Consider the following 27,023-nt stretch of genomic DNA (forward strand, 5'->3'; position numbering starts at 1 on the left):
TAATGAAACAAGTCTCCCCCAACCTCACTATTTCTATTTTTTTATATTTTACAATCTCTCTATTACCAGAGATAACAGAAATTAAACTCATGTCAGTTTATCTCTGCAAGATTTATGGTAAAAATCTCTTAAAAGCACATGATAACCTCAATTTCATTTTTTGTAGAATAATACTTAATCTTTTGTTAAAAAAAAAAAAATTAAAAAGGTAGGACAGGCCAGGAAGTGGTGGCACATGCCTTTAATCCCAGCACTCAGGAGGTGGAGCCAGGCAGATCTCTGTGAGTTCAAGGCCAACCTTGTCTACAGATCGAGATCCAGGGACCAAAACTACACAGAGAAACCCTGTCTTGAAATACCAAAAAAATTAAAAAAAAATAAATAAATAAAAAAAAGACAAGGACAAAAATTTAGAAGCAAAAATGAGAAAAAAAAAGAAAAAGAAACAGAAAAGCTTGCTGGACACATGAAGATTGCTATAACTGACCCACAGCATTGTGGTCCTGGTCAGATCATACCACATACTCATACCCTCTTCAGTTACTTTCTTTCCATTCTAATCCCTGTTCAAAACCTCCTATGATTTATTTATTTGTTTGTTTGTTTATTTATTTTTATTCAATTGTTTCTTTAACAATTCCGATTCCCCCTTTTTATTTTTCTTATGCTACTAGGTCTGTCCCTCTATGCCTGTAATTTCAGCCATCTGTCCTCATCTCCAACCCTCACATTCTTAGTGACTCAGATCTCCTCAATTTCCTTACATGCTTCGTCTGCTGCCTTCATCTGGAAACAGAGACCAGATCTGCATTAATGCTGGGATACGTCATCTGTGCCCCTGTAGCCTCCGGACCGTGCAGAAACCCTCTGAATCTGGCAGAGTGAGCATTTTCAGGACAGTTTCAGATCTGAGCAGGTGCCTCTATCCCGAGTCACAATTCACCTTTGTTTGTGGTCATCTTTCTCTCTCATTCCTCTCAATGATTATTCTGAATTGCTAATCAACCCCACAGTCTTCATTTACTGCAGAAATCCTAATTATAAATTTATGGGTACTATTGAAACCTCCGGTTGTGATCCATCTCAGTTTTTCTGGCTCCAACTATATGAAGCCAAGTTGTTTTCAAAGGCAACAAAAATCTTGAGAGCTTCCTGTATACTTTAAATTAATTCCTAAATGTGTTTGCTCCTGAATCTTTTGCATCCTTCAACTATCTGCTATTTTACCTTCCATTACTTTGTTTCCCTCTATGTTAACCCTCTCTACATTCTTACCATGGAGCCCACAAATATGCTTGCCTTCCCAGTATAAACATTCTATTTATTGCAGTAGCTTCTTCTAAGAACCAGCTAAAGTCCTCTTTCTCACACCCAAACTTGTCAGAAAGTAAGTTATATTGCTTTTTTTCCCTTTCTCTTTATACTAACATTTATTATTCTGAAATTTTCTACCTATGTGTCTGTCTGCTTTACCAAGGAAAACATTCACTCAATCTCATTTTTCTTTTTTCCTCCCCAAACATAATTTTTTGCTGATTCTTTTGGAATTTCACATCATGCACCCCATTCTCACTCATTTCTCAGTTCCTCCATATCTGCCCTTCACCCTTTATAGCATCCCCACATACAAAAAAAAAAGTTAAAAAGAAATAATAAAAATAAAAAATACAAACAAGGATATTAATTTAAAACAAACAAAAAATGAAAAACAAACAAAAAACTCACTTTGCTCCTCCAGCCCTCCTGCCGCTCTATCACTTCTTCATTCCTTAGTGGCATTGGAGCTGCTGTGTATCATGCAGTAGACCCTTTTGTCCAAACAGCTTTCCTTGCGAAAGTTCATTGTTCAATATGTTGTTCAAGGCCTCGGGCTTCTGGTACACCATCAATACTGGACCCTCATCTGGCTGATATATTGTGCACCCCAATAAATTTATCTGGGGGTCAGAGAACAGACCAGCCATATTATTAAACATAGAGGTTAGGCAGTGGTAGCACACGCCTTTAATCCTAGCATTCCAGAGGCAGAGATCCATCTGGATCTCTGTGAGTTCAAAGCCACCCTGGAAACAGCCAGGCATGGTGACTCACGCCTTTAATCCCAGGAAGAGATGGCAGGAAGCAGAAAGGTATGTAAGGCATGAGGACCAGAAACTAGAGCCTGGTTAAGCTCTTAGGCTTTTGAGCAGCAGTTCAGCTGAGAGCCATTCAGATGAGAACAGAGAGGTTTCCAGTCTGAGGAAACAGGATCAGCTGAGGAATTAGTGAGGTGAGGAAGCTGTAGCTTGTTCTGCTTCTCTGATCTTCCAGCGTTTACCCCAATAGCTGGCTCCAGGTTTGTTTTTATTAATAAGACCATTTAGCAATTCACGCTACACCCTCGGGGAAATTCCTCTGGTATATCCTGCTGTTGCCCCAAGATCCTATGACTATGGTTCCACGGGACCAGTCCTTTCACACGCTCCAGCAGGCATGGGGTAGATAAATGGGGTAGATGTTCGGGAGTGCCAACTCAAAGCCCTGGATGCATGCCTGAGTGGTAGATGCGTTGGTCAGTCCAGGCAGCTGGGACCACCCACCTCAAGTGAGGGGCGGAGCCAGCTCTCCCACCCCTTTGGTGAGAGGTGGGGCCAGTTTTTAAAAGTGTGCTGGAGGGGCAACTCTACAAGGGATGGAACCAGCTCTCCCTAACTGCGTTCATAGGGGTCCATTATCTCAAGGCCCAAGAGGGGAGGGGTTGGGTCTTCCCCAGGTCAGTGGGGGTGGGATCAGCTTGTCACAGCCCTCATACTTCAACACATGGTTCAACATATGGTTCGCGTGGGTAGTAGGGCCATGGGCAACAGACATCAACACTGACCCCAGCTGCAACCAGACCACCGACCCACACATGGCCATGGGTAGCAACATGGGTACAATGTCACTGTGGCCCCAGGTGGCAGCTTGGACCTCTCAGATTGGCATGGGCCCAGCAGCAGTGAGGCCCCTGGACAACGACATGGTCCTGGGCGGCAGCCCAGATCCTTGGCATCTGCTCGGCTTTTGATTATAACAGGCCCCACGGATATCAACACAGACCCTCGCTGTGGCAGGACCACAGACCCAGACATGGCCTTAGGCTGCAGGTCGGGCTGGGAAGTCACCATAGCCCCGGTGGCCATGCAGGGCACTTGGCTCTGTATGGTCCCAGCAGCAGCACGACGCTCAGGTATCAATATGGCTTCAGGTTTGGCCCAGACGCTGGGCATTAACACAGCCTTTGGTGGTAACAGGAGCCACAGACATCAACACAGACCTTGGCTGTGGTAGGGCCACCGACCCAGACATGGCCCTTGGCAGCATCCCAGTCCCAGATGTCGCCATGGCCCCAGGTGGCAAGCAGGTCTCCCATATTAGCACATACCTCACTGTTTCGCCTCTTCAGATCTGCCTCCCTCACAGGACATGAACCATTCTGCCTCTTTCTCTCTCTCACATACCCCACCAAATACTTGCTGACCATAATGGCACTCGAATGTACATGGTTTCCTCTACCTGCCCGCGGCAATTGGCCTCAGGTGGGCATGTGGGTGTCCTTTCCCCTCCAGATATAATGGGCAGACCTGTGGTTTGTTCTACTCACCCAGAGCAAGCAGATAGGATACATTTCTAATTAATCTGTCACCCCAATCATTCCTTACACACAGTAATAGTGATTTTTTTTAACCCATCAAAACTGTGGGTGAAAAAACAGTCACAAAGACACCAATGACTTCCTTATCACCATAAGTATAAGCAGTATTATTTAATATTATTGACTTTTTCTCCTGCAACCAAATTTTGTGTTTTTCCTGAGCATCTGAAATCAAGTAGAGTTACTTAAGACTTTGTACTTATGCGGGTTTTTTGTTTGTTTGTTTTTGTTTTTGTTTGTTGTTGTTTTTTTGGTTTTTGGGTTTTTTTTGACAGAGTTTCTCTGTGTAGCTTTGTGCCTTTCCTGGAACTCCCTCTGTAGTCCAGGCTGGCCTCGAACTAGCAGAGATCCACCTGCCCCTGCCTCCTGAGTGCTGGGATTAAAGACATGCGCCACCATCACCAGGCTGGAGAGATGGCTCAGCCATTAAAGGCTAGGCTCACAACCAAAAGTACTTATTCGTTTTTATTGATAATCTTCAGCTCGTATTTCCAATCAGCTTCTAGCCAGTCCCAGGGTATCTCCTTATTGAAGTTTTCTCCTTTGTGCTTTTAAACTCTTTACAAAGGCCAAGCTCGCTCTCTCTCTCTCTCTCTCTCTCTCTCTCTCTCTCTCTCTCTCTCTCTCTCTCCCTTTCTCTCTCTCTCTCTCTCTCTCTCTCTCTCTCTCTGTGTGTGTGTGTGTGTGTATGTGTGTGTACATGTGCATGTGAATATGTGTGCATGTGTTCAAGTATGTGAGTGTGTGATGTTCTAAACTATCTCATATAACTAGTGTCAGTAAAGAGGTGTGATTAAATGTATCAGACCTTCAGTCATATAACCTAACATTGTCAGGCTGCAACCTGTTTCTATGTAATTTATAGTAAAACTTTTTGTAACTGGACAAAACTACAGTTAAGATGTAAATGTGAGATAAGGGACCTTCTAAGACTATGGATTGTTTTTGTCATTTTATGAGAAACACTTGAAATATCCTGGTCCCTTATTTCAGGAGCAGAGATCTCTTAGAAGTTGGGGTATCTTAGTACCTTGAACTTTCAGTGGCACTAAGAACTTCTCTCAGAAGGGATTAGAGTGCTGGCTTTTATGTTTTAACATTTCCAGAGGCTTTGGTATTATCTGATACAGGCTTAGGAAATCTTGAGCTTCCCACAGTTTGCCTCTGCCTCACACTGTTTACATTCACGACAGTTGGCCATTGAAATCTTCCAAGCATTTGCCGGCCACTGGTTTCTGTCTGTATTTTCACTTCTAAACAAATCACTGTCTTCAGGATACATTTCTTGTTTGGTTGTTTGGTTGTTTTTCTTTTTCGGCTCCATGGAGACTTTCTTCTGCTGCCTAGTTATTGGAAATCAGGATTCAATTATGACTGAAGAGGGCAGGCCGCTACTGGAAGCTTCTGAAGGTGCAGTGAACTTTAACCATGTTCCTAAGAGATTTCCTTAAAAAAAAAGAAAAAGAAAAATATTAGTCTAAATAGTTCACTTGAGAGATAAGTTGAACACCTTTACTCTAAAACTTTATCCTGACTATTTATTTTTTTCAAATTTGTGATTTCTCCTATGTTTTAGGCAGTTTTTTAAAACATATCTTTGATTAATGCTAATATTTAAAAGTTTTTCAAAGTGAGGGTTTTTATTTTTCTTTAAATAAAAGCACACGTAGAGGGAGCACAGTTTTGTGATGATTATTTAAATTGGAACAAGTCACAATGAGCTGATTTTCATAGTTTTAATAGGATCAATTTTAGGTCGTCAGTCTCTTTACCAAATTATTGAACTAAAAGTTCTCTAGAAACAGATGGAATTGAAAACTTTCTAGAAAGTCTCTTGAAAACAAACTGTTTCACGGCATATATTCCTAACCTTATAAGGCTTCCGGAACTCTGAGATCTTCCTGCCATGTCGTCCCCTCCAAGGACCGAAGGGAGAGCTTTGCCAAGTGACGCTGTAGTTCTCATGGTTGGACCCGCTGTCTGGAAAAAGAGTCATGCTTTCTTTAGTAATCCTCCTGTTTCTTCCTCTTCCTGTAAATGAAGTGCATAGGAATGGGAACACTCATTCACACACACACACACACACACACACACACACACACACACACACACAGGAAGAAAAATATGTATCTCATGGGAAGAAGCCATTTTTAGAACTTTCTAAAAATATGTATTTGGACAGGTCAGGTGATTTTTGCTACATGACTGCATTGTCCATTAAGTTTCTACACTGGCTGTGAACATAGGTTCATTGCTGAAGCCGGAGTCATTCTGAACTGCTGGGAAAATGACCTTGCCAAAGAAATGAATTGTTACAGGACTAATTTCCTTATATTAAGTTTAAACCTGCTCCCCAAAGCAGAACTTATGGATATCTCTGAAAGTTTTAAAAAGCAATAGTACTATTTAGGATTTCTTCCTGATGACATTACTCTCATCATATAGCTTTACAAGTCATCATCTTTGTAATTTAGTAAATAATTTTATGACTTATTAAATAGATCATAAAAGTAAGTGGGCAGGGGAAGACAGACACAATGGGAGAAAGCCGGGGCATGGAGCTCATCAGGCACACTTAACTGGCAAACTGTTCTTCTTGGGCTGATTGGTGACTGGGGGCAGAGAGAGGTTTACATCACAGTCAATAGAGACTGTTTTAGAATAGCCATAAGGTAGAGCATAAAGCGACACAAACTATGAAGAAAAGATGGGCTTCCATATCTGTACTCCCTGTCCCACACACTGTGATGTTAACACCGATTGTTAGCTTCTTGAAAACTCAAGTTCAAAGACAAAGGCGAGAGAACCAGTTCGCTGAGGTATGTTACTGGTCTCTTCATGTTTTAGTACTGTCAGTCCCTCAATTGTAAAAGGAGACTATCATTTTCTTGTTTGTAGATTTTAAAAACTTGCATTGATTTAAGTCAATATTCAATTGACAGTTCCACATTTTTCTTTGGCCTGAATGGTCCCTAGACTTTCTGCCTTATTTCTATGTTTTAATCCATGCCACAATCAGGCAGCATCGTGTTGTATACCCTTCAGAGAAAAGTTGTGTCTAGAATAAGGGAGAGAAATAAAATTGGCTGAGGTTTCATCTTTCCTCAGATGATGATCACTGTCTTCATGGGTGGTTGCTTTCTCCCCTGTATAGACCTAGTTCATCCTATATCTTTACCATCTCATTCATCCATCATCCCCGACACCATCTCTCTGTATGTACAGTTAGACTAGACGTGTTTTTTCTTTATTGAAGTGATAACTAACTTAAAGAAGAGAAAATCTAAAGCTTATGACAAATAGAGAATTCTCAGTATCTGAAGAAAAAGCACAAAAAGAGAGTTCCTCATAGGAATCCACTCATCAGCACACCCCCAGACACTTACTTCCTCATCTTATCGGAATCCCCACTCCTTCCCTCTATCCCCCACCTCCCAGGAAAATTAATGGAAGTCATTTAGTGCTTTCTTTTATAAAGCTTCTCTTGGCTATTCTTCACTCATTTTTTTTTCCAAGAAACCTCAGCCCAGCCTATTCCCTAGATATTCTTCTTCCACAGTGCATTTCCCTGATGTGAGTCATACATTTGCATTCTTCAGATGGAAGACTTTAATTGTATAATGAAGAAATGTTAACTAACTAAATTCTGGCCTGACCCTTCCTGAAGATGGAAGGAAAAAAGGAATTTCCCCATCTCCACCGTGAATTTGTTATCTGTGTCCTAAATCAGAGAAAGGAAGTGGATATCCTGTTGGGAGGAAGAAATATGATCCTGTCTTTTTCACACTCCTGGTCACTTGTAAATGTCTTCCTTCCTTGGGGGAGGGGAGAAAATGCTCAGAAAGTAGGTTACAAGCAGAAAAGCTCAGTAAAATTCAACTTTTGTAATAAAATGCAGGAGCCAACTGAATCATCATGTTGATAGAAGCAAGTCTTGGTTATAATGTCAACCACAGAGAATAACCTATGGAATGTCGAAGGATTTCAGTGACCTAGTGGTAAGGGAGGAGAGGTGCCTCTAAATGTTGTAAGTTCTGATTTCTGGTTAATATTTTTTAATGAGGTTCTTGGTAGTAGTATCTAATTATCAATGTTTAGAAACTATCTCTTACAAGTACATGAAAGCAACCTTGTTTGTCCTCTACTTCCAACATTTTGTAGGTCTGGTATATGATGAGGGAGAATACTTATGTTTGCCATATATAATTATGTTCATTTACAAGGCTTATCAAGTGTTGTTTGGCCTTGAGTACATTAGCCTTATCCAACAAAGACAAATTCTGTACCAAGTGAACAATACACAGAAGAGTAAGATGTGACTGAAAGTATGTTGCTAATTTATACCTGGTAAAGCTAGGTTAGAAAACATCTTGCCCTGAGACTGTGTTCTTCACATGGTTAGACACTAAGGCTTACATTTGGAGAGAGATGTGTCTGCACAGCAGACACAGTCCATTAACTGCCTTGCCTCCAGCTGCATACAGCAGGCACACAAGGAAAGTCCACATCTGTTCAACAACCTTGAACAGACTGATGTTTGACATTAGAAAAAAAGAGCTAGACCGATGCAAGTCAGCTTCCCACCATGATACCAATCACACAAATTGCTCTTCCTTCCAAGGAAAAGAACAGGGAGAAGTTGAAGATAAGTGTATAATTCTGTTTTAATCATCTTGACAGGAATGAAAATGACCTAAAGGCATAGTTGTCACCCTTGCCTTGGGCTATCACACCATTAAAACACTGGGCTCTAAGAAGTTGAATTTTCCTCATTAGTATCATGCTGGGTTATAGGAAAGTGTGGAGTTTTGTTGCTAGCTATAGAGGGAGATTGTCTGTTAAAAAGATATTTCACAAAGTTTGGACAACTTGTCAACCACTTTGTGGATGGGACATCATGACCAGGATGAATTAGACATGCAAGCCTCTCGACTTCTGATTAATCCTAAACTGCAAGTCAGGACACTAAAGATGGACTTGGAGTGTCACTGAACCTCTTTTATCCTCTTCCCAAAGTAGTCACACTGAATGACCTTTTCCCCTGATTTTCATCATTATCTGTATTGTTACTTGGCCTATAGAGGGCCCCGGCTAAATCTAGCTTATAGGAGCTACTAAGGCCCTAATAACTCTGGCAACACCTTTGTAAAATTCTCAAGAGAGTTGAGAGTTGAAGCTCTGGTATGACTAACAAAGTAGATGACAGGAAGAAGAGCAGAAGGATGGTTTCTCTCACAATAGTACATAATATGATAACTATTGATCAGCCTAAACGTATGTAATGTTACATGGTTTTGAAAGCTGGTGATAATAAAATATATAGTTGACCTAACAACTTTGATAGTGCTTCTGTTTGTCTCTTCACTGATACTAGTGGGTTCATCATCTAATTTACTCATCAGACCTAAAGGTTTTGGGAGAGTTTCTAAGGATACAATAATGTCCTTCAAGAAAGCAAGACCCAAGAGACAAAGCTAGGACAATGTGGGAAAGTTCTAGAAGAGGCTCTGATGCTTGAAATAACTCAAAAGATTTGTAAACTGGTAGCAAAAGAGAGAGAAAGGGAGATTCTAGGTGGGAAAAAAAAAGCCACATGCCTGAAATCTGGGAAAGCTCTATGACCTCAGGGAGCTACCGGAAATGAGTGTGAATTGCCTGGAATTTGAAGCCCATGGGAAAGGCGGCCTGTTTCACCTGCTCCAGTCACCCTTGTACTGTTTCCTGCCCAGTGCAATGGGAGCACTACAGCTACACACTTTGCTAATAAGATGACAATTTTGACAACTAAAAAAAAAAAGAAAAAGAAAAACTTTATAGCCCAGGGCTGGCTTTAGACTCACCACCCTGCTTCCTCAGCATCTCTTGCTGAAATTACAGGCATTCACAACCACACCTGTCCTTGCATTATTCTATGTCTTTCTTTTACTTTCAGGGGAAGAAAAAAGGAACATGAATTAAGCCTTAGGGCATGGTAAGTACTTAGTAGTTTTTTCTTTGTGTCTAATATTTGGGGTAGAAAAGATTGTCTCGTATATTTATGTTTCTTATGTTTACAGAGTAAATCCACTTTCTGATATGTAGATTTAAGATTATTGTTGTATTTGTCCCTGGAAGAAGGACTTTCAAAGTGTTGTGTTTGCCTAACTGTGTTGCAAATTCCAGAAAGTTGGAAGAGAAATTGTTTCATTCAGGAAAATGTATGTAATATGTAGGTAATAGAAGAGAGATCTATTCTTAAGGATTTAAAGTCACCAAATGGATATTCAGTTATGTTTATAAATTAGTCTACTTTTACACGTTAACATCAAGAATAACCTGAGAATTACTCAGAATAGTAAACTGAAATTACCTACGTAACTACAGAAGACTGTACAATAGCTGATAATTCATAGTATACAAAAGAAACAGAATGAAGTTTAGTCATAGAAAAATTAAGCAAGTAATTAATTACCTTGAAGCCTTGACCTTTTCATAAAGAGACCATTTGAAAGGAATTACATACTCATGTTTGTTTCTTTAAAATTATGGAAGAGATAGAAGAGGAAAAAGAAAAAGGCATATGTAATAGTAAGATATGTGGGAATAAATAAATTACTGGAACTCAAAAAAAGGTTAGTGAGAGAAAAGGCAGTCACTTCTGAGAGATGGTTGGAGGCCAGCTTACAGGGGTTTAGAGATGAACTCACGGTAAGTAAGGAACAGAGTCTTTTATGGAGATTAGAAAGAGTTTAGGAAATGTAGTTGTGAGCAATGAATGAAAGAAAACACTGAATTTCATTTTAGACACTTTTAAGTATGAGCTTATCCAATCTCAATTCTCTTGAAATATTTTTGAAACAATTCCCCTACCACCACACATACACACATATGCTTACACATAAATAAATATTTTTAATAATCAAAACAGGTTGTATAAAACTCTCAAAGAACCAATTAAAGGATAATTTGGATAAAATATCATAATTTTTAAAAAAAAAAATCTTCCTAAGAGTGGATTTGATTTTACAAAAACTGAGAAAATCACCTTAGACAGGAACTGCCCTTGTCATGTACAGGTGTTGCAAGTAGAGTTTTATGTTGTTTTTGTTTTCAGAGTGTGATTATCGGTCAGATACTTGTATGATTTTCGTATTCTTACTATATATGCTGTTTTGGCTCACGACAAGGAAATGTGACGAGAGCTGAGAGTGCTCAGGCAATCAAATCTCTTAAAAAAAATATTGATTCTTTGTGCATTTTATACCATGCATTTCAAATACTTATCTTCTGTCTCCTTGCATCTCCCCTCTGCCCTTGCAACACTCCCACCAAATCAAAACCAAATTTAAAAGAGAAACCAAGCCCCAAACAAAACAAAGAAACAAAAAATAATAAACAAAAAGAAGAATCTTGACATGGAAGCTGCAGTGTGGCCCGTTGAGACGCTCGGTTTACCCTTTGGTCCATTCATCTCTACTTAACAAGTTTTTAATGGTCTGGCTCCAGGCCTCTGGCTTCTCCTACACCCCCTATTATGGGTTCTTACTGGGCCTCCTCTCGGATATCCTGCTGTTGTCTTGTGTCATGGAGATCCAGCTGTTTTGAATCTGTAGATCCATCCCCTTCACATGCTCCAGCAGTTCGTAGATGAGGTGGATGTTGGGGTGGGTCAACTCATAGCCCTGGTTCTGGGCCTGGGTGGTAGCTGGGTTGGTCAGCTCGCTAACTTTCCCTCATCGTCACTACCTGGATGAGCTCTCCAGGACTGCCTAGGCTTGTTCATCCAATGCAGCCTATAGCAAGAAGCAGGGCCAGTTCTCCTGCTCTCAGGCCCTCAGATCCAAGTCCCCCTTCCTCACATCACCAGGGCCAGCTCTACTGTTTTGCCCAGGCTAGGTGCAGGGCCCTCTCTCTTGATTGCTCTATGAGGAATACAAACAGGTGTGAGTCGGGACGGGGCACATCTCTCCTGCTCTCACACCTCAGAGCTGGCACACTTGTGTGACCCCCCACCCCCCGGCCCCCATCAACAGGGTCAGCTCTAATGTGCTGCCCAGGCAGCAAGGGGTGGGGTGGGGTTGGGGGTGCAGGGCATGCTATCCTGTGTGCTGCAGCTGGTGTGGGGCAGGGCTAGTAACATTTCAAAGGGCTAGATTCTGAAAACAGAAAACCCTTCTGAGTGGGAAGAGACTATTTTAGCTCAATCATCACTACTTCTGTTTTATTTACTTACTGGATACCAGAACTTTTTTTTGTCAAATTTCAAGTATAATTTCAAATGAAACATTTTTCTTGCTGCTTTTAACATACCTTCTAAAATGAGATGAAGATTCCTCAGCTAAAATCCATTTCCTTTTTGTAGACTCTGGAGTAAAGAACTAAATAATAGAAGAGAAATATATCCTTAAGGATATAAATCCAGGAAATGGATACTCTTTTATGAAGAGTCTACTTCTGCAATGTATCATCAAAAATTTTCTGAGAATTATTTAGAATATTATATTGCAATGATCTACATGATTATACATAAGGCTTTAAAATCCTATGTTTCTCTTCAGGGGATTGAAAATAAGTCACTGAATGTGTTCTTTGTCTCCTGGAACTTATGTTAAGATCATCAAATGTTTCAGGAATACCATAAATATTGCATTTCTCAAACTAATAAAAATCATACTTCATAGATTATTTTGCCAGATTGGACAGTGGAAGATATTTCCTAGGGTTTGGGCTTGGAAGGTGTTCTGACAGCACCTGAGAGAGATGAGTTGAAGTTATCTCGTTGCCCAGTAATCTAAAATGTGGAAAGTAAAGAGATGCTGATTATAAATTATGGTCTCATAGCAAAATTTAAAATTTATAAATAATATATTTTGAAATCATGAAACATTTTCCTTAAAAGAATATGTAGAACTTCATATATGAACTCCCACAGTCAGCACTGTGGTAATGTAAATTCCATAAATTCATTGTGTATTAGCATACAGACAATGGGCACATCAATCTAATCTACTTTTAATATCTCATCAGTCATTTACTACCACAGTAAATTTTCATTAAAATCCAATCTCATTGGATATATGCCACAATGTTTACTTAAGACTTAGACATTTAACATTACACAATTAAAGTAAAAGTATCAAGCTGAAGAAAACTAAGTAGAAACAGTCTTTCTCCCACACCTACACATTGCTGCAGTACCAGCATCCATAACTAGGCTTGCTCTCCCTCCCCTAGCACACAAAAAAGAAACTGCAATCATCTGCTACTATATTTTGGATTTTCTACTAAAAGTCACATATATGCATACATGTATATATGAGACTCTGAACAAAATTGAAGTTTATATATTAGGTGTGTGGTTATCTGGACTCTCTGTGGAAGTCCACATGTTAAAATCTTGGACACTAGCCGATGCTGTTGTACTAAGTGGCACCACCCCCAGGAGGCAGAGTCTCTAGGAAGAAAGTTAGCTCATTAACAACATGCCATGGGTGGGTGTACTGAAACCTCTCCTGCTGCCTCTTGTTCTCTGTTTCTCTTCTTGCTGCCCCAAGGTGAAAACTACCTTCTGCAAAATACTTCTGCTGTGATGGACTATGCTATCTGAAGCCTGGAAAATTAGGGGCAGGAACCCATATTCTGAAATAGCTGAAACTGCACCCACACTAAACGTTTTCTCCTTATTTCAGGTTATTCCCTCACTAAAATATTCAGCTCTCTGCCTATTTATTTATCGTCTTTTCCTTTTAGTTTGCATTATTTCATAGTATAATCATTATGTTCTATGGTTTGAACCATCTGTAGGTTTAAAAACAATTTTCCCTAAATGTGGCGAAAGTCTGGTTCAAATCTACATTGGCATTTGAAGGCTCTGTTAGCTCTCTGGTCAGTTTTTGTTTCATTGCCCCTCTTTTAAGAATGTTATTTGATGCAGATTAACATAAATCCACCAATAGCAGGGGATTTCAATACCCCACTTTCTCCATAGACTGGTCATCTCAACAAAAAATAAACAGTGAAGCATCAGAATTAAATGACATCATACATGAAATGGACTTGACAGATAACAGCAGAATATTCTACCTAAATACTGAAGAATACATATTCTTCTCAGCAGCATACAGAAGCAACTCTAAAATAGACCATATCCTGGGACACATGTATCCTATTTGAATACAATTAAATAAAACTTAAAATTGACAGCAAATCAATGTCTGGTAAATACACAAACTCATGGGGACAAAACAACTCATTATGGAATGATGCATGGGTCAAAGAAGATATCAAGAAAGAAACCAAATATTCTGGAATTGAACAACAATTAAAACACCATTTTAATAAATCCTCCACTGGGACACATTGAAGAAATTTATACTTTACAAGAGAATTTTAAGTTTCTACTTTAAAAAATCAGAAAGAGCACAAGTAAGTGGCTAAATGTTACAACACAAAAACTGAAAAACAAACAAACAAACAAACCAAATCTGATTCCTGTGGAAAGCAAGAAATAATAAGAACCAGAGCAGAGATTAATTAAATAGAATCAAAGAAAACAATATAAAGAATCAGTGAATCTAAGAGCTGGCTCTTAAACTAGATAAACAAGATCAACACATCCTTGACCCAACTAAACAAAGCAAGAAAAGTCGCAAATTAACAGACTGTGTTATGTTTGTGTAGAGAGACTGCAATAGATACCAAAGAATTAAACCAAAAAGGGATCAAGAACCAAAAGAGACTCATAACAAATAAGGAGACTGTAATAGTAATAAAAAGGCTCCCATCTGAAAAACTCATCCAGAGTGAATGGGTTCACAACAGAATTCTACCAGACTTTCAAAGAAGATCTATAGCCCTAGAAGTTAAACTCAAAAAAAAAATAGAAATACATGAGTATTCCAAAACTTCTTCTGTGAAGCATGTATCATCCTAATACCCAAACCAGGTAAAGACAACAAAAACTATAGGCTAATATCTCTAACAAACACGGATTCAAAATGTTCAATAAAATACTTATAAATCAAAATCAGATTTATATCAAACAGACTGTCCTTCCTGACCAAGTTGGTTTTTTCCTGGAGACACAGGAATAGGTAAACATATGCAAGTCAATAAATGTAATAAACTACATAAAAGACAAAATTGCATGATCATCTCAATAGAGGAATAAAAAGCCTTTTGACAAAATCAACATGCCTTCATAATAAAAGTCCTAAAGAGAACAGGACTAGAGGAAACATACTTCTTCATAATAAAAGCTATATATGAGAAACACTTAGTTAACATCATTCTAATTAGAGAAAAATTGAAGCAACCCTCTTGTGGTCAGGAATGAGACAGGGATATCCACTATTCCCACTTTTTTTTTCTATATTGTACTTGATGCATTAGCTGGAGAAGTAAGGTAAGGGAATAAAATTAAATGGATATAAAAGTCAAACTATCCCTATTCACAGATGATCATCCCTATTCACAGATGATCATGTTGTTCTAATTTCTAAAGGTCTTATAATAAAAACCCATAGCCTGATGTTGGAGTGAAAGCTTAAAGATCAGAGAAACAGAGTAAGCCATAGCCACCACTTCTTACCTCACCAACTCCTCAGCCTGAAAGAGCCTTTAGTTACTGTCTCCTCACACATTATATGCCTTTTTTAGCCCAGTCATTAAAGGCATATGTGCTTCCTAAGTACTGGGATTAAAGGTACATACCTTTAATCTGACTCTGTTTCTCTCCTAGACTGAGTCAATCTCATGTAGTCCAGAGTGGCTTTGAACTCACAGAGATTCAGACGGATCTCTGTCTTTCGAGTGCTAGGATTAAAAGTGTGTGCCATCACTGCCTGGCATCTATGTTTAATCTAGTGGCTTGTTCTTTCCTCTGTTCTTCAGGCAAATTTCATTAGGGTACACAATATATCACCACAAGATCCCAAAAGTTTTACCAGAAAATTAATAATCATAAACAAATTCAGGGATGAGACAGAATACAGAATCAACTTGCACAAATCAGTAATTTTCCTATACACCAACAATAAGCATATAGAGAAAGTGATCATGGCCCACTCCCATTCACAATATTCCCAAAGAAAATAATGGGTCTAGGAAAAAGCCAAACCCAGTAAGTGAAGGATCTCTACAATGAAAATTTTAAGCCTCTAAAGAAAGAGATGGAGAAAAAAATTCAAGAGAAGCTGGCTGTGGTGGCACACACCTTTAATCTCACCACTTGGGTAGCAGAGACAGGCAGATCTCTGTGAGTTCAAGAACAGCCTGCTCTACATAGTGAGTCCCAGAAAAACCAAGGCTATGTAGTGAGAACCTGTCTCAAAAATATAAATAAAAAATAAATAAAAGAATATGGAAAGATATGCCATGTTCATAGACTGGTATAATTAATGTTGTAAAGGTGGCCATTCTACCAAAAGCAATCAGCAAAATTCAATAAAATCCCAATCAAAATCCCCATTTCATTTTTCACAAAAATAGAAAAAATAAGTTATAAAATTCATGTGAAATCATTAAAGACTCCACATAACCAAAATAATCCTGATCAAGATATATTATAAGCCATAGTAAAAAAAAAATGTTATCAGAGGGGCACACACACAAAGACATTTAGACCAATGGGACAAAATCAAAGATACAAGCATGAGTACGCATACCTTTGTCCATTTAATATTCAACAGAGATGCCAAAAACATACATATTGAAACTACCTTCAATAAGTATTACCCAGAAAATTGGATTTCCACATACAGAAATATGAAATTTGACCCAAATCTATCATCTTGCACAAAAACTAACTTTAAATGAATCAGTCTTTAATGCAAAATCTGAAACTGAAATCACTAAAAGAAAACATAGGCAGTGTACTATATGATGAAGGTGTTGGGAAGGACTTTTTGAATAGAACTCCATTTGCCCAAGAATTGAGGCCAGCACTGACAAGAGATACTTTATAAAGCCAAAACGTTTCTGCATAATTAAATTAAAATTCAAATTTGTAAAAAGGGAGCCCATAGAATGGGTGAGAATCTTTGGCAGCTATGTATTAATATCCAGATATTATAACAGAAGATTAATATCCAGAATATATAGGGAACTCAAAACATGGAGTGAAAAACACTAATGACCCATTAAAAAAGGAAGGGCCTGGGATCTAAATAGAATGTCACTAAAGCAGAAATTAAAATGGCTAAGAAATATCTCAAAAAATGTTCACCATCCTTAGCAACTAGGAAAATGCAAATCAAAACAACACTGAGATTTCATCTTACTCCAATTAGAATGTCAAAGATCAACAAAACAATTGACAACTAATGCTGGAGAGGGAGTGGAAGAAGCCCTCAGTCACTGTTGGCAAGATTGTGAGCTGGTCTAGTCATTCCGGATATCAATATGAAGAATTTATAAAAAAATAAATAAAAATCAAAACAAATATGCCTTATGAAACAGCTAGATCACACTTGGACATATATACCCAAAGGACTGTTCACAACAGACAGAAAATGGAAACAACCTAAATGCTCTTCAACTGACAAATGGATTATGAAAGCATGGTACATAATGTACACTGTGGAACACTATTCAACTGTACAGAAACATGAAATCATGATCTTTGGAGGTAAATGGATAGAACTGAAAAAGGTCATACTGAGTGAGGTAACCCAGACCTAGAAAGACAAACATCATGTGTTTTCCCTCATCTGAAGTTCCTAGCTCCAAATCTTCAATTATGAATCTAAAACCTGGAATAACTGCAGAAACCAGTAAAGTAAAATAGATCCATTGTGAGGGGAGTAATTTAGAGGGTAATGATGGGATAAAGTGATCTAAAGAGAGAAATGAGAAAATGTGGTTGACTCTAATTACAGAGAAGGAGGGAGATAAATACAGAAAGAAGGAGGGATGTAAAATAATAGTAAGGATGCCTGACAAAGTCATAAAGCATCATACTATTAACTATCTGCCTTAAAAAGTCTATAATTCATGTATGTCTGTGCATAAATGTACATATACATCTTAAAAAAAATTTCCAGTCTGGGTCAATGATGCTATCCCTCAAGAACCACACATCATCTACAAAAGCCCCAACATCAAGAATGAGAAGCCCTCTATTGAATCAGCATCAGAATTGTCAAAAAGACACCTTATCTCAATTGCCTTTGGTTCCATCCCAGAGGTGAAAGGTAAATACCTATTGCTGAAGACATCATGTACTTCAGACTAAAGGCCTAGAGAATCTCAGCTGAATCTGACCCAAAAGCTTCCTCTCTGATCACCAGATCTCCTGGTATCAGAAAGTTCTGTGCAAGCTTCCAAAGGAGGGAAGCAACCAATAGTTGCCTCTGAACCACAGCACTGACCAGCATGTCACGATTATCTTCAGGGTGCAATACCACCATGTATGCCTTCTCAGTAACCAAAATTATCTAATTACACTTAACACCCACTCAAAAAAAAGGGGGGGGGAAATCACACTTGGTACTATAAACCTAGCCAAGGAGCTGGGGATAGTGAAGTCTAAGATTTTGGAGGAAAACCCACAACCGAAAGTTTGTTAAATCAGTATTATACCTAAATGCATACCAATATCTATCCTTATACCCATAGGTAAGTGTAATTTTCACCCCTTATCAGAGAAACTTCTCTTTACAACTGACAGAGCCCATTACAGAAGCCCACAACCAATCAAATTGCAGAGTTGTAGGGACCAGTCCCAAAGTATACATCTACAAAATAACTCCAGCATCTAAGGCTCAGGGAAAATTATAGAAGAGGGGAAGGAAAGAATATAGGATCCAGAGGATCAGAGAGTTTGCTATGAGACTATGTTTCGTAGAAATGTCAGATGCCACATTCATTAAATCTCATCAACATAGCTTCCTAAACGTGACCTGAACAAGGAGGGCACCAGCAGACATGCTAAATGTTAATGGCAGACAAGTTCACAGAAAGAACTACAGGCAGCAAAGGGATGCTGAGAGTGGGAGAATTAGCCTTCCCCAAGGGAGAGCATCAACCCAGAAAACACACATGAGTAACATTATACAGACTGAGAGGGTTGTATTTATATATTCAGGAGTGTGTGAGTGTGTGTGAGTGTGTGTGTGTGTGTGTGTGTGTGTGTGTGTGTGTGTGTGTGTGTGTAAAGAAAACAAAAGAGGTCATGAATTTGAAAGAGAGTTGGAGGTTTAGGAAGGAGGAAAAAGGAAGGAAGAAAATATGTAATTACATTATCATCATTTCAAAACATAAAAAGTTCTTTTTATTGACTGAGAGGTTAAGGGCTCTTGCTGTTCTTGCACAGGACCTGGCTTCAGTTCCAAGCACCCACTGGCAGCTCACTACTGTCTGTAACTCTAGTTCCAGGAGAAAAGCTTCTTCTGGCCTCAGTGGGCCCCAGACATGCATTCATACACATAAATCCATACAAACATATTAAAAATTAATAAATCTCCTAAAAAGAAATGTCACATGTAAGGGGACAATTTCTCCCTCTGATACCAGATGCTACGCTGTATCAAAGGGGTTTTTTCTTCTTAAAAATTCAGAATTCAGATCTCACACTTAGATATTTAGACATTTAAAGTTGGAAAGGTTAATATGATTATACATGGACAGTCTGTATTTTTTATCCTTAATCTCTTTCTTAAAAAATGACTTATGTTGAACACAAATTCATTCAATAATTTGTCTTTACATACTTAATAGTAAGAAGTTAAGAAGTTTAAGAGTCAGAGCAGTCTGGATCAGAGGAAGTTCCTCCCGCTGATGGTTCATACGAGTCATAATTACTGCTCATAGGCCTCAGCCTGTTGCCCAACAGTCTGGGACTTTTGAGTCAGCGAGTGGGTTCCTAAGAACTGTCTGTGGGAATTTCTCATGTCCCTGCAAGATTCCTATTTGGACAGCATCAGCAGAGTTTACCACAATGGAACTTGGGGAGAACTGATGAGGTTTACTCAGTTTCTGCCCTTGTAAGTTGTGAATCCACAAAGTCAACACCTAACTGTGGTGCTCCTAAGCCAATGTCAACAGGGCGTGGAGTCTTGCCTTTCCTCAGCCACTTCTCAGGAGAAGCACAAGCTCCTTGCAGAGATCTGAGATCCACCCTGGCAGCTTGTACTAAGGCATGTCCTGCTACTCTAATTTGATATAACAGGGAGCCTATGGTCCTTTGTGTTTCTTAGATAACACTCTCTGCTTAATATCCCCTTTGTTCAGAGTATTCATCATTTCAAAGCATTTTATGTAAAATGTTACTAAAATCTTAGTGAATTGGTTTGGAAGGAGTATATGTAAGTAAAACAAGTGTAGTGGCATTGAAAACATACTTTCACTTAGGGTTAAAAGTATGTTCCCAACCCAAGGATAAACAATGTGTCCGGGGCCTGAGGTATGTCCCCTGCTCATTGCTATATAGCTTTTCTCACATTCCATGTTAATTCAGACTCTTAAACAGAGTTCACCCTGATTTCTTCCTGTTAGATTTTGTCCCATGTTATATTTAATGAACTCTGATGCCTTTTTATCTCACAATGAGATCTTCTATATTCAATACCAATGTGTGTGTTCCTTAACCATGACTGGACCCCCCTGCCTCCAGGACTTCCTGTCCAGGGTACTTCTATGTACGCACAGGAAGCTCTGACATGTGCTGTGATTCATCCTGAATTCCCTGCCCCACTAGCCAGCCTGACTAAGTTTCCTGGCATCAGTGAGCCTCTTATGTTCCCTGGAGTTAGTGTGATTATCAGGCACCATGCATTGGGGTCACCTGTACATAGGACCATCTTCAGCTGCAGAATCTCTAGATTATTAATATTTGCTCAGCACCATCCCCTACAGTTTATTTATTCTTTTCCTGAAACTTAAATTGTCTAGGTTAAAAATGATCCATTTCTAAGTGTATCTGGGTTCCCAAAATTATATTTGGGAACTTTCCTTACACCAATAAATCTTCCTTTTCTAACTTTACAACCATATCTTGGACCAACAGTATCATGACAATAAGATGATTTGGATGAAAGTGAACCTCTTCCAAAGTTCCACTGTGATTGACAGCTTGCTGTGCCCCCCCCTTCCTGCTCTGCTGACTTCCTGATAGGAAATATAAAAAGCTCTTCCTCACACAGCTTCTGCTATGATGTGATAAAGTGTAGAAAGATTACATTTCAGAATAGAGCCTGTATAAGATCCAGAAGCTTAAACCTTTAAGAATGAGCTAAGTAAACCTCTTCTTTCTATATGTTAACTGCCTACGGTAATTCGTTATAGTAACACAAAGCTAGTTATGATCTCAAGCAATACTTGTTTTGGAGGGTGGGGATTGGCATGCTGAACGTGAAAATCAAGGCCTTTTATTTCTACATACATGTCCAAATTCTTCTACTAAAGGGCACCCCAAATCCCAAGAATGGCATTGAATGAAAGAAGAGCAGTGTCTTCTCTTCCTTGTCCTTCTACCTTTGAATAAGAACACTAATCGCTTATAACACAATGTTATAACTGACGGTTAAAAATTGTGTACTGCAACTGAGGAGGTAGCTCAATTATTAAAGTGCTTGCCTTGCACCTGTGAGACCTCGGTTCTAGGCCCAGCACCCACAACAAAAGCTGGGCATGGTGCTAGATTTTGTAACCTCTGAGGCCCTGGGAAGGCAGAGACAAGAGAATCCTAGAAGCTGGCTGGAGAGTCAGCCTAGCCTAATTGGTGAGCCCCATTCTTAGAGTGAGACATTATCTCCAAAACAAAACAAACAAACAAACAAACAAAAAAACAAAAAAACAGAATAAAAACAGCAACAAAAATCACTGGCAACTTCAGAAGAACAACATCTGAGGTGGACCCCTGGTCTCCACATGCATATACACAAGCACACTTCTGTGTATTCACAAACACACACACACACACACACACACACACACACACACACACACACACACCTGTCCATCTCAGTGTCTAGTATATTGTCTGGCATGTAAAATTGTTCCATAAATATTTGAAAGTAAATGTATGAAATGGGAACCAAAGGAGACAGAATAATGAAGAAAATATGAATTTAAAAAGAGCAATCTAAATGTGGTATAATCACAGGGATAATTTCTTCAAAAATACATATGTTAGAAGTTAGCTGACACATAACCATGAGTAACCCTTAAGTAAACTTGGCCATATATGGCAACATGGTGGATGGTAATGAGTGAGGTGGATTCCAAGCCAGTGAATAGAGTAGTTTTATCTGTGTTTGTGTGGAGAGTTATGGGTAGTGAGGGGAACGTTTTTTTAAAGAAAATATATCATAAAGAACAGTTGTAGAAGGAATAATACAAATGCAATTTATCACAGTTTCACAAGCATTACAATAAAAGATAGCAAAAGGATACTTAAAGAATATATTACCTTATGTGTGTTTTTGTGCCTATTTCTAATTAAATTAATGGATTTAATGAAAAATATATAATATACACTTAACAGATAAATGGTGATAAAAAATACATAAGTATTTCAAACAGCATCATGGCTAAAACAATGTGCAACTTTGAATAAAAGAGAGGATCTCAAAATATCAACAGTATGTTTGGTGGAAGAATTATGGTGATACATTTTGTGCTTTTTATTATCTTTTAAAATTTCATTTAGTAATAATATACTGCACTAATAAGTTGCTAAACTTTTTCTTACATAGATTAATTTGATGAATATAGAATGTAGTTCCTATGGCAACTGTATGGGTTGCAAATCTTTCTCTGAGTAGGCATAACCTTTACCACTGACTCTGAATATCATAGAGCAGTTAAACGCAAAAGAATAATTAATGCACAAACCAAGCATATTATCTTAATTTAGAGATTAATTATTGCTGCAAAATATCTTCATGTCTTAAAATATTTGAAGGCAGAGTTCTGTGTTTTTCATCTCTATTATAGCATTCTTCTTTAGGAGTATCGAAGCCTTGAAGGAGAGCTCTCACCTACAAATCTCCATCCACAAATGTACAATCATGCTATGTACACTTTGGTGCATAATACATGCATGATACTGTGAATGTTATATATTAAACCAAGCGACTTTTGGGGAAAAAATGTATATCGGTGCAGTTTACTGGAGCAAATTCACCGTGCAAACTTTAGACTTCTAGTATAAATTTCTGATTAAGGGTCAAAAGACCTGACTATAGATGTATCTGGCAATTCAAAGATCTAAATATATAATAAAGCACATTTCTCTACTTTTACTAAAAATTAGTAAGGGAAATAAAACTGTGGTATTTCCACAACTTCTGTATTTTAAACTACATCCAATTTACTTTTTAGAAAATAGTTATAGAATTGTACATTGGCGATAGACCATTCACTTAGAATACACTAAGCCTTCATTTTGATCTCCAAAACTGAAAAAATAAATTAAAAGAAGTAGAGAGCTTGAAAATACAATTTTAAGTATTTGTATAAAAGGAACAACTATTAAGTCTGGTCATAGTATCATAGCTAAAAATCACAGATAATACAATTTCAGTTAAATACCAAATGAGGGATAGTCCAACTTATGTTAACAGAGTATTGTTCAGCAGCAAAATTACCAGACCATCAATTACAAGAACATCTCTCCTTTTAATTATTTTTTCATCTTTAAGTTTCTGTTATGAACATTCATTTTTTAAAAGAAAATCTTGAATTATAATAGCTTCTGTAATATATCTTCTGGCTTCAATAATTAAGTTTCCAATCCACAAAAATTAATTGAGTTTTGTAAGTGAACTTCATATAAATTAAATTTTGAATATATAGAAGAAATAAGGTAATACTAAATTTTATTTTTTTGAAATTTAATTAGAAAATATATTAATATCATTATTTCATAGCTAGCTCACAGAAAATAAGAATGTTACTTCTAGTTTATTTAGTAAATTAAATTTTATTAAATTACAGAACATTTATACAACTGATTAACAAATGGACTCACAAACTTATTATGCTAACATCAGAAAAGTTTGTTGTTGAATCATGAAATAGTCTGGCTTACTGCTTTTTTCCTGTGTAATAGCTCACCTCCAAGGTCTTAAAGATGGTTCAGTCAGTAAATGTACTTGCCATTCAAGCATAAGGACCTGAGTTGGGACACCCAAGAACCTACATAAAAGCCAGGTATGGCAGAAGGCAACTGGACTTTAGTGCTGGAAGAATCCCTGAAGTTATTTAGCCTGTCTGTCTCCAGCCAAATCAGTGAGCTCCAGGTTCAGTGACACATTCAGTCTGAAAAGCTAAAATGAAGCACCGAGGAGATGTCTCAGCAAAAAAGCATACTTGCCAGCCAGCCTGATAACCTGCATTCTATTCCCAGAAGAACACATCCAGTGTTGACTTCCAGCCTTCAAATGCATGTACACACATGTGCGCGCGCACACACATACACACACACACACATAAACACACAAGCATGTGCATCCACACAGACACACAAACACACGCATGCACACACAGAGAGACACTCAGTCCATGCACACGCATATATGCATGCACCACACACACGCCATTGCTTTGTGTACAACTTCCCCTCCATGTTGTCATTTAAAGACTCATGCTTCTTTCACTTTGTCTTTTTATCTACTGAGGCCTTGGAGTTCCTCTACATGGATTTGGCAAATAAGGAGAAAAGATCACAGAGAAGACCAGCTTACTTTATTTAGTATTGATTAGTCTAGCTTGTTAAAGATTTTGCCAATTATATGAAAAGTCGATGTTCTCTATATGCCTGCACGTCATGATTAGGATCCTTTTCCTATTCTATTTGCTTTAAAGTTAACAAAACTCAAGAGCTTCATTTTTTATCTATTTAATAATTTATTAGCCTATTTTGGGAAATTAAAAACATAATTTGGAGGTAATTATAAACTTTTAAACATGCTAAGTTATGATTTATAGCAGACCAATTAGGAGACACCTTAGGAGATAACACATAACAAACAGCAAATCTATCTTCTATTTCCATGCGTTTTAATTTTCTATCACTATACATTTTCATCATCCATTATATAACTCATTTTAATAGTCAAGTAATTAAACATTACTTTTAAATGTTTGTAATTTAGTACAATATTAAATCAATTAGTTTTTCTTTTAACAGAGATGACCTACATGACTCCATCTGATGGATGGCTGGTTCTTATCATAGAACAGGTTGCCTTGAGCCTTGCAGTCCAGACTGATGCAGCAGGTTCTTAGTGTTAGAAGTTCCCCAGGCTCATATTTTCCAGATAATATTATAGTATTTTATCACTATAGGTGCAAGATTGAGCTCATAATTCTTGCTATGACGTCTGTGCTCCAGGCAGAATTCAGAGAAAGATGCAAATAGCAAAGGCATTTTAATGTCTGTTTATGCTCACTGACAAGAGGCAGCCTTCTCTAGATCTACCCACTGTACCCCACTATCTGCCATCAGCTAACTGAAACCATTAATGCCTCCAATAAAAATTAGACTTGGGTTGGGCATGGACCCAGCTGCCAAAGTGCTTGCTCAGCGGTCAGGGCACTTGGGGTTCAGTCTCAAGCCCTGTATAACCAGGTATGGTTTTACAGGTTTATGATCCTAGCATTGGAGAGTGAAGGTAGGGATATCAGAAACTTGAGGTTATCAGCTACATGGAGACTCTCAGGTAAGCTTGGGCTATATGAAGAATTATTTCAAAAACAAACAAAATACAAAAACAAAACAAAAGACCCAGGAGTCAATGGTGTTTTTTATTTCCTAAGAACAGTACTGAGTACTTTGATAATATCTTATTAAAATGTACTGTTGTCCACCTTTTTTCAATTTATTTAGTTTTATTAAATTAAATTTGTATATATATACTTATATATATACACTGTTTAATTTTATATATTGTGTTTGATTGTTTAATTGGTTTAATTGTATATATTGTGTTCAATTATATACATATATGTGAACAAATATATTTGTGTGTATGTGTGCATACACATGTATAAGTATATGTCTCCATATTACATATATATGTACTATGACAAGCACTCTCCTACTGAGACACATCCACAGACCTTAAAATTTACTTTGAAAGTTAAGACAAAGCATACATAAAATGCTTCCTGTCTGAGAATAGTCTATTCTCAATATCTGCCAGATTTTTGTCAGTTATACTGCAAAATTACCCTTCAGTAGAATATTTTGTTTACAGAAATAATTCTTACTGCTAGTTCTTAAAACTTTTTTGAAAGCCAATGAGATTTAGCGTGATGAAAACTTAACCTGATGTTTAAATAGGTTTCTGTCAATGCTGACTGGATTTTATTGAGTTTAGTAGTAGTTTTGAATCTGATCAGAATATTTTGTTGTGCCATATGTCTTAGGCTTGGTGTTTTGTAGAACTTGACACATTCAAATTGTTAAAATTCATTGTGTGTCCAGATGCTCACAGCATGGTAAACAAGAAAGAAAAGATACAGATTATTACTCTACAATTCCACATTTTTTAAAGATTTTTTTTCCCATCAATTGGATTGTTTGTCTGTGGATCCGTGCATTTGAGCACGGATACCAATGGAAGTCAGAAAAGACTATCAAATACCCTGGAGCTGAAATTAGAGGTAATTGTGAGCTTGTATGTGGGTAGTGGGAACTCAACCCATGTCCTCTGGAAGAGCAACAAGCATTCTTTAATGCTGAATCTCCCTAGCCCCAAACTCCATTTAAAAAATGTGGTGGTGATATTTTTTTTTTTTCTAACAAATAAAGCTTGCCTGGAGATTAGAGTGCAGAGCTAGCCACTAGAGGCCAGGCAGTAGTGGCACATACCTTTAATCCTAGCACTTGGGATCTCATGCCTTTGATCCAAATCTTGGGAGGCACATGACTTTTAATCCCAGCACTTGGGAGGAGGAAACAGGAAGTGATATGGCTGAATGGGGACAGGGATTGAGAAGGCGGGGTAGAGACAGGAGCTCTGCCCCTTTCAGGCTGAGGATTTCTAGAGGTAAGAAGTCTCTCTAGTGGCTGGCTCCTCTGCTTCTCTGATCTTTGAGATTTCACCCTGATTTCTGACTCTGGGATTTTATTATTAAGACCAAAATAGAAATCACGCTACAAAAATGTTTCCATTTTTATTCGATTTTCATGTTTTATTCCAAGAATTTACAACAAACAACTCAGTCTTGCATTTTACAGAGTCATCATGAATATGCTTTTAAAAGAAAGAAGGTAGAGGTTCTAACATTGAAAATCTGGAGGACAATACTGCTTGAAGATGCTGCTTAATTGAATGCTGAGAACTGTGAAGATGACACCGTTTCCAGGCAGTCCATCAGACCAGAGTTCACACAAAAGCAGACCTCATTATTGTGTTTGGGT

This window comes from Peromyscus maniculatus, chromosome 12 (genome assembly GCF_049852395.1).
Source record: "Peromyscus maniculatus bairdii isolate BWxNUB_F1_BW_parent chromosome 12, HU_Pman_BW_mat_3.1, whole genome shotgun sequence".
NCBI lineage: Eukaryota > Metazoa > Chordata > Mammalia > Rodentia > Cricetidae > Peromyscus > Peromyscus maniculatus.